The 12,187-nt window shown below is 48.3% G+C and overlaps 1 protein-coding gene and 1 non-coding gene across 2 annotated transcripts in view; one reads left to right on the top strand and one right to left on the bottom strand.

The window, feature by feature from the left end:
- The window catches only part of FNDC3B (fibronectin type III domain containing 3B), a 339,739-nt gene extending 335,321 nt beyond the window's left edge, over window positions 1–4,418 (bottom strand). The window contains exon 1 of the mRNA XM_038583908.1: window positions 4,322–4,418. The gene's annotated coding sequence lies outside the window, so the exon portion shown is untranslated. The remainder of the gene's footprint in view (window positions 1–4,321) is intronic.
- A 7,459-nt stretch (window positions 4,419–11,877) lies between these two features.
- LOC119867555 lies at window positions 11,878–11,981 on the top strand. Its single transcript, XR_005384073.1, has one exon. It is a non-coding gene; the product is annotated as a U6 spliceosomal RNA (small nuclear RNA).
- The last annotated feature ends 206 nt before the right edge of the window (window positions 11,982–12,187 follow it).

The following is a 12,187-nucleotide window of genomic DNA, read 5'->3' as shown; positions in this document are numbered from 1 at the left end:
ACAAAATCAGGAAACCCAAACTGAGAGAGGTTCAGAAGTTTATGAAAAATACACAGTTAAAAAGTAAAGTAAGTCCTTGGCAGGTCTCACTAGACATTTAAGATTTCTAATGCCTGCCCATTATTTGCCCATCTTTCAACATCTTTTAAGATTTTAGTAAGTCTCTCATTTGTATTAAGCGCCTTGACGTTCGAAAACTGGAACCATGTATCATGAGTTAAATGGTGTTTCCCATACTGGTCACACTCACGAGAACACTGTAGTCCTATTTATAACGTGGTCTTTATCCTGGTTCCTTGAAAATAACTATGCTCCCAAGGGTCAGGAATGGGTATGAAAAGGGTGTTTCAGCTATCTCAACAGTGTCATTAACTAATGACTTACCTGTAATTGAATTTACAAGTCTGAGAGAGCTGGAGGCCATGCAATTCACATTACACTAAAGTAATACAGATCAATTTAAAACTGATTTACAAGTGTAGGTCTTTCAGGATCCTGTAATGCTCTAGCATCAGGATCATGAACTGCAATTAATCCTAGGAAGTACAATAACTATGAAAGGCAAACAGATTCAGATAGATTTATAATGAACCTAGAAGCTACTTCTTTAAAAATTCTAATAAAAAGATTAATCATTTGTCTTTTCCTGAAAATAGTATGCCCTCCCCCCCCCAAAAAAAAAAAAACAACGTATTCAGTTACTGGACATTTATGGATAGAATCCAGATAAATGCTCACTTTAACAGAAGCTCGAATTTCCACTATTTCATTCAAAATCAAGAAAGTCGTTGAAATTCCTTCTTATCAAATGAATTCTAAAATGCAACAGAGATAAATTAAACTCACTAATCAGAAAACTACTTGACCATTTGCCACCAAGAGTATTTCTGGCTGTTTGCTTTCTTCTTAAATACATTCTTCCCAAGTCATAGATGAAATCTAGTGTTTTATATTTGAATTTATACTCTGATAGTAAAGCAATGATTTTAATTCTTCAGGTTAATTCTGCAACTACATTAGGAAAAGTGAACGATGGTTTCTCTGTATTATTTACCTGCCACTTATGGAGTCATATGAAACATGGTTAGCAGGTAAACATGGTTATTAGCGGACCTTTTTTTTTTTAGCCTCCCATCAATGATATTTCATATTGCCTGTTTACACTCCTTTATTATGCTAAAATAATCCACATGCTCTGCCTTTCCAGCAATTCCAAACAAGAAAATGTCATTTAAATTTCTGTCCATCAGTTTAAACTATGTTACGTAAGCATTAAAAAAAAAAGTGTTCATTTTATCCACTCAAGGTATAAAAGCAAAACTGAGCTATAGCTAACTCAGGATTTAACTTCCATTAGAAGGTGGAATCTAAGCATCTTCTGGTGGTAAAAAAAAAAAAAAAGAAAGAAAAAAAAGAAAAAAAAAAAACAGCGAACTAGATCTAAATAGCAGCATGATCCAGTTAAACGTGAACATACTGGGGAGTCAGAAAGTTCTACGTTGTGATTTCCATATGGTAACCACGAGCCACAAGTAGCAGTTTAAAATGATTAAAAGTAAATACATATATTTCTTAAAAGTAAATAAAATGTAAAATGGAGTTCCTCCTGTTGCACCAGCCACATCTCAAAGGCACAACAGCTAAGGAGCCTTGTGTCTGCCACACTGGATGTGGATAGCACTGGTCTAGGGCCACTTCCCTCACCAAAGAAAACCCTGCTGTCGGGAGCATTGCGATCTTAGACAAACCAGTTTAATTCCTGTGACCCTCAATACCCTTGTCTGTAAAATGTCCGTAAGATCACATAAATTTAAAGACTGTTAATATATCTTAAAAAAGCACACACAGGGCTTAGGACACTTCAGATATCCAAGAAAGAGTATACAACCCTCTATCAGACTTTGGCCAATGGTGGCAACCCCGAACAAGCCACTTTCCCCCCCCCGGGCCTCATTTTCCTAAACTGCAAAGTTTAAGAAGTTCTCCTGGCGAACTTCGAAGGGCACTACCAAGTCCTACCACGTTAAATGAAGTGTGAGGCAAAAGGGGCACAATCTCCTTCTGAATAAATTACTACCTAGGCTCCTGTAGCCTTGCAACCAATCTCAAGCTTTCTCGCAAAAACCCCAGAAGACTGGCTCTCCAACAGTCCACAGTCCGATGTGGGCTATTTATAAAGTCTGTCTTAAAAGGTTACGGGAATATCCTTCTGAAACTGTATATACTGTAATTAGAAACTACAACCCTTATTCCATGATGGTATCTTGCACTTTTAACATCTCTTTTAAGTGAACACTATCTTTACAGCAAGTTTTTCTTAGTATTTAAACCAAGACGCTTTAAACGCATACATTATGAGTCTAAACACAACTTTTTAATGATTTTTTTTTTTTTTTTTTACCAGCGAGGCCTCATTCTTAACCAGTTTGTGGGTGACCCTCTAGTGTCTAAACAATGTAAGAATGAACACCCTCACGGATGAGGTCCCCTTGCAGGGCCACAAACATGCCCAGAGACTTCTTACTCTGTTTAACAGCTGCTCCCTGGGAACCAGGAAACTGAAGGTCTGTCCCCAATGACGGGGAACCAAGCCCCCCCCCCACAAGGCACACAACCAGGGCCCCTGGCCTCCTTGGGATATGGGGCTGCCCCCTGCCCCCCGCCCATCCAGGCCCCCAGAGTCACAGCTTTAACTTGAACAGTGGAAGAGCAACTCTGGGGAGGAGAAATCAGAACAGAGCAGTGCATTTTTGCCCAAGGCCTGTAGCCTCAAAAAAAAAAAAAAAAGTGTTATTCCAGAGCAGATTCCTTTTCTTCCGGGTCCGTCTGCTCCGTCTGACTCTTTGCCCACAACCGCGGTGCCTCCCCTTTCCTAATGCCCCACCTCTCGCCACTCTTCCCAAAAAAAAAAAAAAAAAGTGGCTTACTCCTCTCCTTCAGTTTTCCCTAGCAGGGCCTGGAAACTGGAGGAAATGCAAATCAAATTAGCTGCACATTAAAAACTAAGCGGGCAAGCAATCGAAGGTGCCCACCCAACAAAAGAGGTGTCCCGTTCCAAGACATGCTCAAGCCTGGGTGTCGGGAGGGAAGGGAGACTCGAAGCCCACCGGGATGGGGAGATGGGGAGATGGGGGGGCGGGAGCGGGGCTGGGGGTGGGAGTGGGGATGGAGGTGAGAGTGGGGATGGGGGTGAGGATGGGTGGGAGTGGGGATGGGATGAGGATGGCGGTGGGAGTGGGGATGGGAGTGGGGATGGGATGGGCTGGGGTGCGGGTGGGGCGGGGGGCGCGCTGAGCGTCGGCGCATCCCGGCCAAATCCCACAATGTTTCAAGGAATCGCGGGGCTGAAGGGAGAATAAAAAGTTGCGACTCCGGAGGCGGCGAGCGGACGGCGGCGCGGGGCTGCGCGCGGGGAGGGAGCGGGGCCGCGGCTCCGAGCCCCCCGCGCCTCGGCCCCCCCGCGCGCCGCCCCCGCCCCCGCCCCCCTGACCCCCGGGCCCTTGCACAGCCGCGGGCGGGCCCCCGCCCCTCCCCCCCGCGGCCGGGGCGCCCCTCGGGGTGGCCGAGTGACCCGGGCTGCGCCGCCCGCTCTCCGGGGCGCCCGCCGCTCCCCGCCCGGCCTGCAGCGCTGGGCTCGCCGCCCCCAGCCCGGGGGGAGCCGGGGGGGCCGGGGGGGCCGGGGGGGCCGGCAGCGGGGCCCGGGGGCAGGCCGGGCGGGGAGGACGTGGCGCGCGGAGGTGGCCGGCGCGGGGCGGGGGAGTGTCCTCGCCGCGGGCAGCCCGCGCCCCCCCGACCCGCCCAGCCCGGCCCGGCCCGGCCCCCGCCCTCAGCCTCGGAAAGTGACACGTCGAAGGTTCCCCGGCCCCGCGCCCCCCCCGCCCCCGGGCCGCGATCCTGCCGCGGGGACTCCGGGGGGGCCGATTCCGCGGACCGAGTCTGCGGGAGGGACGGGACGGGGCGGGCGGGGGGGGCGCTGCCCGGGTTTTTCCTTTTTTTTTTTTCAGCAAAAAAATGTACCCGCTCCTCTCCGCCGTCCACGCGCAGGCCCAGCCGGGGCGGGGGGGGGGGGCGCGGGGACCCCGGACCGCGGCGGGGGACCCCGAGGCGGCGGCCGACCCCCCCCCCTCTCCCCCCTCCCCCGGCCCGAGCCCAAGTCTGGCGCCAAGTTTCCCCGGGAAGCCGGGCGCGCCGGGAGCGCTCGGGCCGCGCCGCAGTCGGCGGGCCGGGCGTCCGGACGGGGCTTCCCGCGCGCGGGGGTCCCGAGCCCCCCCGGCCCCCCGGCCCCCCGGCCCCCGCCCCGCCCCCACCCCGCGCGCCCTACCTGCCCTCGGGCCGATCGCGGGGCTCGGGGCGCCACCCGCGGGCCGCCCACGCCTTCCCGGCCGGCAGCCGAGGACCCCGCCGCGCCGCTGCTCCCGCCGCCGCCGCCGCCGCTCTCCCCGCCTCCTCCTCCGGCCGCCGCCGCCGCTCCAATAACTACCAGGCGGGTTTGCGGGGCGACTCCGCCATGTCAGTGATGTCGGGACCACATGGGGCCGCCGGCCCCGCCCCCGCCGTAATCCGCCGAGTAGCGCCGCCGCCGCCGCCGCCGCCGCCGCCGCCGCCGCGCTCCTGCGGGCCCGCTGCTCGGCCGCCTTCCCGCCTCCTCTTTCCTTTCCTCTTCTTTCCTTTTAAGACTTGACTTATTTATTCATGAGAAACACGGAGCGACAGAGAGGCAGGGACACAGGCAGAGGGACAAGCAGGCTCCGTGCAGGGGGCCCGACGCGGGACTCGATCCCGGGACCCCGGGGTCACGCCCTGGGCTGAAGGAGGCGCTCAGCCGCTGAGCCACCCGGGCACCCTCTTTTCTTTTTTTTTTCCCTTTCCTTTCCCCTCTTTTACTTTCTTTCCTTTCCTTTCCTATCTTTTCTTCTCTTTGCTTTTTTCTTTTCTTTTTCTTTTCTTTTTTTCTTTCTCTTTCCTTTCCTTTTCTTCTCCTCTTTTCTTTCCTTCCCTTTCCTTTTCTTTTCTTCTATTCTCTTTTCTTTTTTCTCTTCTTTTCTTCCCTTTCCTTTCCTTCTCTTCTTTTTTCTTGGGGCGGGAAGGAGAGGGGGGGAGGTGGGAGGGGGAAGGGGAGGGGAGGGAAGCCGGGGGGGGGGGGCGGGGGGGGGGAGGTGGAGAGGGGGGAGGGAAGGGGAGGGGGATGGGGGTGAAGGGGAGGAGAGGGGGGGGGGTAAGGAGCGGTGTGGATGTGTAGGGGGGAGGTGGAGGGAAGGGGGGAGGGGTTGTCGGTTGGAGGGGGGGTCCTTGCGATGTTGGAGGATGGGGAGCTGGGGGGGGAGTGGGGGGGCAGGAAAGCGGCTGTTGCTGGTTGTGTCGGTCCTTTGTGCTTTTTTTTTCTTTGCCTTCTGTTTTTTGACTTTTCCTTCCTTCCTTCTCTTCTCTTTTCTTCTCTTTTTTCTTTCCTTTCCTTTTCTTTTCTCTTCTTTTCTTCTCTTCTCTTTTTTCTTTCTTTTCTTTTTTCCAGCCAAGCTAAAGAAGTCTGAGGCTTAAGAGGGGAACAAACAGCTCCTAAAAAAAAAAAAAAAAAAATCAGGACGGCACGACCTGCCACGCAGAGATGGCCAAACGCCAGGATACATGCAGCCTGTGCTGAGTAGTAACCAGAGCTCAGACTCTAAGACGCTATTTTTTTTTTTTTTGCATTTGCAAGTTACATCGTAACTTTTTTTTTTCTTACATCCCCACAACCTTGTGAGCTATTCTGTCACTCGCTTGTCTGCTTCAATACCGCGGCACCTGTCCGCGCCCCAGCACAGCCGGGCCAGCCCGCGCTGCACCGAGGCCACAACGTCTGGCTTCCCCTTGCGGTGCCCGGTGCGCAGGCACCGACCCGGCCTGTGCTTCTGCGGAACGTGACCCCTTGGGTGACTCTTAAGTGTCTATTAATTAAATGGGTAACGTATTCCTGTTGTAGAGGCTCCAAAATGATCAACAGGCTGCCTCCCATCCCCCTCCCTTCCTCCCTCCCCCCCCCCCCCAATTATCCAAGAGGCGAGAAGGCAGAGGTCCTCCCACAGAGGCCCCTCCTCTCCTTAGCTTCCCAGGTATTCCAAAGGAACACATTGGGCATCAACTGTTGGTCACCAAGCCCTGCTCAGCACTGACCCCAAGCAACGCCTTCCTTTCAGTGACCTAAAAAATAACAATCATTTATCAGATAATGCACATAGGACCACACTGAGGCCCGAGAAACAAGAAAACTGAGATGAAAAAACGTTCATAGCACTCAGGTCTTAGCTCAGACATGCAGAGAGATGGAAGTAGCATCGCAATTGCCTGTTGAAGGGGGCCTGCGGGGTGTGGGGAGAGGAGAAAGACAAGAGAGGAAGAGGACGCATCCAGATTTCTCATGAATGAGTTTTCTTGAATCTGGCAGAGGACCGAGGTTCCAGGGCAAGCCACTAACCCGAGGCTTCTCCATTCCTCTTGCCTGCTTTCACCTCCTTGCCGAGCCCGTCCCTCCATGCTTGAATCTAACCTTCTTGCCTTCTCAACTTTGTCAAAGTGTCTACTCATTTGGGTTCTTCCCCATAGTTTATAAATGATTTATTCAACAAACATGTATCAGGGATACCTCATTCAAAGCACAAAGCTTAGGTTGGTTGATGCTGGGGATGCAAAAATGAAGGAGACCTGTCAATAGCTTCAGAGCAATGCGAGAAGCACTGAAAAGAATTAGGAGTTTCTGGGGGAAAGAGCTATGAGACTGTGGGGAGGCCGGGAGTGATGTTAGCTGGAGCTCAAAGCCGAGGAAGAGATCTTAGGACAGGGAAGAGGAAGAAGAGTGCTCCAGACAGGGAAAGCATGCAGGCGAGGACAGAGGTGTGCTTCGGGGTCAGGAGAGTTCAGCGGGGCTGGAGGGCATGGCCCCCAGGGAAGCTGGAGAAGCTCAGGAGGGAGCTAGGGAGCCACCGCTTTTTCTTTTTTCCCCTCCCCGTGCAGGACCATCACCCAGGATCAGAACCATGTTTTAGAAAGAAGGCTTCAAGAGCCCCTTGGGAGACACGTGGTGAAAGAAGCCAATTAGGACAGAGGGCCCCATTTGGCTGATTTCACTAATATCCCACACAGCTCCAGAATCAAACTGGGAATTCCAGAAAGAAAGGACCTATTTCTCAGTCGTTGTCTTCTTCTTTTTTTAAGATTTTATTTATTCATGAGAGACACATGAGAGAGAGAGGGAGAGGCAGAGACACAGGTGAGGGGAGAAGCAGGCTCCCTGCGGGGAGCCCGATGTGGAACTCGGTCCCAAGACCCCGGGATCATGACCTGAGCCAAAGGCAGGCACCAAACTGCTGAGCCACTCAAGTGTCCTTCCCCTTCCTCCTCCTCCTCCTCCTCCTCCTCCTCCTCCTCCTTCTTCTTCTTCTTCTTTCTCCTTCTCCTTCCTTCTCCTTCTCCCTCTCCCTCTCCCTCTCCCTCTCCCTCTCTCTCTCCTTCTCCTTCTTCTTCTTCTTCTTCTTCCTCCTCCTCCTCCTCCTCTTCTCTTCCTCTTCCTCTTCCACCACCTCCTCCTCTTCTTCTTCTTCTTCTTTTTCTTTTCTTCATCCTAAAACAGCAAACACTTGAATCTTACTTCTCTTTGCACACTCCTGTTTCTCTCCAGATCTCATTATTTCTGCCTACTTCTTCTACTAGACTGATTTTGTTTTAATTAAGAATCAACATACACAAAAAGGCCTTAAAATTTTAAACGTATGCTCATACAGATGACCTCAGTGTTTCATTCATCTTCCTATCCTAGCACCTTATACCAGCGTTGGCACAGCACAGAAACCACAATAAATGTTGCAAAATAAGAGGAAGTATGGTGTAGTTGCAAAGAGCATGGAAATTATAATTAGACAAAAGCCAGTGATGTTGGGCAAGTTATTAAAGTTCTCTGAGTCCTCTCTTAAACATTCAAAAACATTTTATTTGTTAAATGGTGATAGTGCCTTCTGTTCAGGTCCTAAGAATTAAAAGCCTCAAACATCTGATACCTGGTAAATAAAAAATGGTTTATCTTTGAATGAATGAATGAATGAATGAATGAATGAATGAAGATGTCTTCCCTGGAGGGAATTAAAAGAACAGGAATTGGAAACTATAAGGAAAAGATGGGACCTTTGAGAGAGCTCTTAACTACACGTTGAAGGATTTAAATTTAATACAATGAGGTTATAGAGGCATGGAGTGATTGAAGTAGGTTTCAAAGCTGACTATTCTGGAAGCAGGATGTAGAACAAGGTTCTTGTCAGAAAACCATGACCTGACTCCAGCCGAGGTGGGAGATGATAGACTTAAGCCAGAGTGATGGTCTGCAAGTGGGAAAAAAGAGCCTCAATACGAGGCGACGAGTCTCACTATATGGAGTTGACAACCCAAGTCACCTGCCACGCTAGGTCCTAAATTATGGAGAACCATAGTCATAACTTTGCTCCAAAAGCAGGTCAGGATTTGCTCAAATACAAAACTTCAAATTCAAATGGAGATGCCTGGAAGTTAAGGCATGTCACAAAATATACAGATGTGTAAGCCTCTCTATTGTCCATGTAAGATGAGTCTATTAAAAAAAAAAAGATCCAAAGTGATACTTCCTGATTTCAAATACCTTATAACAAAAGACATGTAACTTTAACATATATAAGAAAGCATTGGTTTTGGGGGCACCTGGGTGGCTCAGTGGTTGAGCGTCTGCCTTCCACTCAGGTCATGATCCCAGGTCCTGGGATCGAGTCGTCCCACATCGGGCTCCCTGCAGGGAGCCTGCTTCTCCCTCTGCCTGTGTCTCTGCCTCTCTCTGTGTGTCTCTCATGAATAAATAAATAAAATCTTAAAAAAGAAAAGAAGAAGAAAGCATGAGTTTTGAACTTAACACTGAAAAAAATCTCAAAGCATTAAACCTCTGAATACTTCTCTAAATCTAAAATGTTTAAATTTGAACTTCTTTCTCAGAGATGACTATAGCCAGCAAGGCATAGTGTCTAGAAGTTCCAGCCAGGTTCTCAGTCTCAATATCCTTCCTTCCTCGCTTTGCCCATGGCTAGGGTCACTAGATGCTTGCAGGCAGGCCCAGTCTTGCTTCTAATCTTGAAACCCGGTCTTGGCCTTAGATCTAGGGCATTAACTCTTTGCATTTACTTTTTGTTCTGACGTCCTGAGCCAGATCTGATACCAGCTTCAATATGAACATTGACAAAAAGCCAATTGATCCTGTTTTGAAGAGCGTTCAGAACTTACTAGAGTCCTAACTGGTGTAAAGGACAGCCAGCTCAGTCAATAAGCCAGTCGAAGAGCCACACTGCAACTTCGGTCAAACCCACTTCTCCAGAACAATGTAACCGGTCAGGGGGGGGCAGCTTCACCTTCCTCACCATTGTTCAAGCCAAGACACAGGCAAATTGTAGTTCAACGTCTGTCTATTCTTGAAGTCATTTCAAACGAGAACATCCATCCCACAGTTATCGGAAGCTCTTCAGGTGGAAGCTGTACGACCGCCTGCCGGGGCTCACAGTAAGATCGCAGAGTTGGAAGGAGCTAAAGCTTTTCAGCCCGCTTGTCCTCCCCAAAGCAGAATCCTTGTTCCCACGTCCATGACAGCTAAGCACCCGCCCAGCCTGAACACACCAGGAAGAAGGAAACGTTTCTTGCCCAGACAGCCCTTTATCAGCAACTCCACATCTATACCCAGTCTTCTGACACCTGCCTCCTTGCAAACTTTCCCCCAGTGGCCCTGTTTCTGCCCTCTGGAGGCAGACAAAATAATAACAGTGGCCTTCCACCTGACTTCCCTTCCAATGAGCTGGCCATCCCTGTCACATGCTCCCTAAAGACTCTCTTTTCCTGGATAAAGATCTCAGACATGCTGAATTCTTATCTCATCACATGGCTTCCAGATCTCTCTCCTCCCTTTTCTTCTGCGATCTCTGCAGGTCTACTTGTTCGACATCCCTGAAAGGTGGGTACCCGTAGTCTATTCATAGTCCGGGGGTCATCGGAACACGACCAGAGCCTCAGCTTGGACAGAATGCTGTGTCACTCCAAGTTACTATTGGGCTGATTTCCTTAGCTGCCTCCCCATCCTATTAAATCATGTTTCTTCTTCCATGAAAAGTGGTCAAGCTGGGTGCATTAGGAACGCAACTGATTTCCTCTTACTTGATTTTAATTAATGTTAATTGGACGGCCATTCAATTTCATGACACTGAGTCTTTCACCAAACAACCTCTACCGGCTTTGCAACATTGGTAAGTATGACAAGCATGCTTTCCATGTTGCCGTCCAAGTCACTAATAAAAACACAAAACAGGACAAGGCCAAGGACTCCCACTAGCAATTTTTCTCCAGGTGGAGGCAAATTTGAGGCAACGTTTTTTAAGAAGCTGTGAATGTGTCCATCCCCCTGACCTACCCGAACCACAGCACCATAGAGGAGCAGGTGGGGGTCTGACTTTCTTCATTGCCATTGTCGCCACCCTTGTCCCACTCTCACACCGGATTGACACCTGTGGTCACTTTCTCTACCTAAGAGATCAGGAGCTCTATGTGATACCTGAGTCTCTTCATAACAAACATGCTAAATACAGTCTTCCTCAAACAAATTCGAAATTTGCCCGGAATAGAAACGCTTGGAGATAGAGATATAGATACAGATATAGATCGATATAATGCATCTCTCACAGAGAAAGGAAGCAAAAAAAAAAAAAAAAAAAAGTCTTTAGCTTAGCTACGTGCACTTGGGATACAAACCATTTTGATCAAGGAAAGATTCTGAAATTTGACCAAGAAGCAAGGAGTTGAAAACAGAGTAAACTTACTACAGAGACAACTGTGCCCGTTCTGTTTGTGAAGGGTAGGGTATTGTATTTGAAATCATTTCTACTCTTTTATGTGGTTACCACAACATTTCTTTTAGTCCTTGGAAGCACACCCTTTGGTATAGTACACGCAACCTCTGTGTCTCAGACCTCACTAGGGAGGGGGTTACGTTTTGGTCATGTTAACAAGCACCCCTTCTCTGACTCTGGCAGCCACCATTATTGTAGGGTTTCTCACTCCCCTTGTCCTCTTCCCAATTCTCTCTAGGAAGGTTCCTGTGAATTTCTGAGCGAGTTCTTCAGCTTGCTTCAGTAACGTGTTCACCCAGCCAGAGCAGCTAATATTGCACCTGCCACTGTGCTATTGGTAGAATTGCAGCAAGTCCACCCGAGTTACCCCATGAGGCCGGCACTGCAGATGCCCTTCCTCTCCCTGGACAAACTCTGTTTTACTGATCACCAAACAGAGGTTCCTTGGATCTTCGTATCTCCTGGTCTATAAATCACACTCTGTTTCCACGAATTTGGCTCTTTTAGATTCCACATATAAGTGATATCACACAGTATTTGTTTCTCTGTCTGACTTATTTCACTTAGCATAACACCCTCAAGCCCCATCCGTGTGGTCACAAACAGCAAGATTTCCTTCTTTCTGATGGCTGAATAATAGTTCATTATCTTGATGAAGAAATAGGCTTCTTTTATTTGACAATGACAATAAGGTAATTTATTGAGGTTCCCTTTGTCCTTGGTTGCTGAGAAAATCAAGATAAATTTTGTTCTCAATTATGGCAATTATCCTTAGCCTAGAACTTCTGGTAAGACCATTCTTCCTCCCTTTTTATTACATAACTCATATTCATGTAATCCTTATTTTAATGAACCTGTCTTATTATATGCTCTTCTATCTTTATGGGAGGTAGGTATGTTATTTAGAGCTCTTCGGCTTCAAGGAACAGGAAACCAATTCAAGCTACATTGAAGGAAAAAAATACTAGGTTTAGAATGGAACAGTTTAAAATTCGTGAACCAAGCACTCACTTCATCAGTACAGATACTAAAATTGGAATGATACAGAGATTAGCATGGCCCCTGCACAAGGATGGCACACAAATCCATGAAGCATTCCTAAATAAATAAATAAATAAATAAATAAATAAATAAATAAATAAATAAATTTTAAATAATACTCATACAAATAAAACAAACTATAATCATTTTTTAAATTCACAAATTTAAATAGTTTATAGTGACAGATCAACAAATACATTGTTTATGCTTCTTAGGATACATTAACATTCTTTCACTTGCTTTTCATGAATTAACTAACATTTTCTATCCAG

The sequence above is a fragment of the Canis lupus genome, chromosome 34 (genome assembly GCF_011100685.1).
Source record: "Canis lupus familiaris isolate Mischka breed German Shepherd chromosome 34, alternate assembly UU_Cfam_GSD_1.0, whole genome shotgun sequence".
NCBI lineage: Eukaryota > Metazoa > Chordata > Mammalia > Carnivora > Canidae > Canis > Canis lupus.
Note: the sequence above shows the minus strand (reverse complement) of the source record. Positions and strands in the feature narration are given on the sequence as shown.